The sequence below is a fragment of the Mchenga conophoros genome, linkage group LG18 (genome assembly GCF_057382185.1).
Source record: "Mchenga conophoros isolate Kocher_MC1m ecotype Shallow Benthic linkage group LG18, M_conophoros_male_GT1.1, whole genome shotgun sequence".
Taxonomy (NCBI): Eukaryota; Metazoa; Chordata; class Actinopteri; order Cichliformes; family Cichlidae; genus Mchenga; species Mchenga conophoros.
In genome coordinates, this window is record NC_140543.1 from 40768073 (window position 1) to 40770572 (window position 2500).

Consider the following 2500-nt stretch of genomic DNA (forward strand, 5'->3'; position numbering starts at 1 on the left):
CTGGAGGTCCAGGTCCATGCCCGATGTGAGTAGCAGCAGGGCCAGCGCGCCCAGGAGCACATCTTTTTCGACCGTAAAGGGAGACAGGAGGCCGACTCACTGCCTCGGCTAAATGGAGAGGGAATTTCAGCAGGGCCAGGGCACAGGCATGGACCTTTTTCAGCTGTAAGGGAGGCAAGAGCAAGGTGCGATGTAGGTCCCCGGGGCCTGTTGTCGTACCATAGGCACGAGTGGTGTGTGTGTGTGGCAAAGAGTTTCTGCGCAGTGTACCAGGGGCACGGGGAAAGGTTGTTGTACCATAGGCACGAGAAAAGTTGTCGTACCATAGGCACGAGAAAAGTTGTCGTACCATAGGTACGAGGAGTGTGTGTGTGGCAAAGTGCTACTGAGCGGTGTACCAGGGGCACGGCGAAAAGTTGTTGTACCATAGGCACGAGAAAAGTTGTTGTACCATAGGCACGAGAAAAGCTGTCGTACCAGGGGCACGGAGGAAAGTTGTTGTACCATAGGCACGAGAAAAGTTGTCGTACCATAGGCACGAGGAGAGTTTGTGTGGCAAAGTGCTACTGAGCGGTGTACCAGGGGCACGGCGAAAGGTTGTTGTACCATAGGCACGAGAAAAGTTGTTGTACCATAGGCACGAGAAAAGCTGTCGTACCAGGGGCACGGAGGAAAGTTGTTGTACCATAGGCACGAGAAAAGTTGTTGTACCATAGGCACGAGAAAAGCTGTCGTACCAGGGGCACGGAGGAAAGTTGTTGTACCATAGGCACGAGAAAAGTTGTCGTACCATAGGCACGAGGAGAGTTTGTGTGGCAAAGTGCTACTGAGCGGTGTACCAGGGGCACGGCGAAAGGTTGTATCATAGGCACGAGAAAAGTTGTTGTACCATAGGCACGAGAAAAGCTGTCGTACCAGGGGCACGGAGGAAAGTTGTTGTACCATAGGCACGAGAAAAGTTGTTGTACCATAGGCACGAGAAAAGCTGTCGTACCAGGGGCACGGAGGAAAGTTGTTGTACCATAGGCACGAGAAAAGTTGTCGTACCATAGGCACGAGGAGAGTTTGTGTGGCAAAGTGCTACTGAGCGGTGTACCAGGGGCACGGCGAAAAGTTGTTGTACCATAGGCACGAGAAAAGTTGTCGTACCATAGGCACGAGAAAAGTTGTCGTACCATAGGTACGAGAAAAGTTGTCGTACCATAGGCACAAGCAGTGCGTGCGTGTGTGTGGCAAAGTGTTTCTGCGCAGTGTACCAGGGGCATGTTTGAATTTACATTCTGGAGTACCAGGGGCACGAGGATTTTGCCAGTGGTGTTTTGCTTTGTCAGTGGGAGGGGGGCTTAAGTGTGGGTCCACGGGGCCTGCTGGAGGTCAAGGTCCATGCTGGATATGCGCTGGAGCGTAACTACAAGAAAGGTAAGCTAGTGGGGGACTAGAGCAGGGGGAGGATGTGCGTCCCCGGGGGCATGCTGGAGGTCAAGGGCCATGCTGGATATGCAGTGGAGGGTAACTGCAGGAGAAGGAACGCTCATGGGGGGATTAGAGCGGAGGAGTATGTGGGGTCCTCGGGGCCTGCTGGAGGGCAAGGGCCATGCTGGATTTGTGGTGGAGGGTAACTGCGGGAGAAGGAAAAGCTAGTGGGGGAGTAGAGCAGAGGAGTATGTTGGTCCCCGGGGCCTGCTGGAGGTCAAGGTCCGTGCTAGATACGTGGTACAGGGTTAACTGCGGGGGGGGGGGTAATGTGGGTTCACGGAGGGCCTGCTGGAGGTCAAGGTCCATGCTGGATATGCGCTGGAGCGTAACTGCAAGAAAGGAAAGCTAGTGGGGAGTAGAGCAGGGGAGTATGTGGGTCCCCAGGCCTGCTGGAGGTCCAGGTCCATGCTAGATATGTGGCACAGGGTAACTGCAGGGGGGGGTAATGTGGGTCCACGGGGCCTGCTGGAAGTCAAGGTCCATGCTAGACATGTGGTACAGGGTAACTGCAGGGGGAAGGGGGGGGGGGGTAATGTGGGTCCCGGGGGCCTGCTGGAGGTCAAGGTCCGTGCCTAGATATGTGGTACAGGGTTAACTGCAGGAGGGGGGGGGGGGGGGGGGTAATGTGGGTTCACGGGGCCTGCTGGAGGTCAAGGTCCATGCTGGATATGCGCTGGAGCGTAACTGCAAGAAAGGGGGAGTAGAGCAGGGGAGTATGTGGGTCCCCAGGGCCTGCTGGAGGTCCAGGTCCATGCTAGATATGTGGCACAGGGTAACTGCAGGGGGGGGTAATGTGGGTCCACGGGGCCTGCTGGAAGTCAAGGTCCATGCTAGACATGTGGTACAGGGTAACTGCAGGGGGAAGGGGGGGGGGGGGGTAATGTGGGTCCCCGGGGCCTGCTGGAGGTCAAGGTCCGTGCTAGATATGTGGTACGGGGTAACTGCGGTGGGGGGGGCGGATCTAATGGGGGACTAGATCAGGTGAGGATGTAATGGCCAGTTCGACAGCAGCACATCTTTTTCG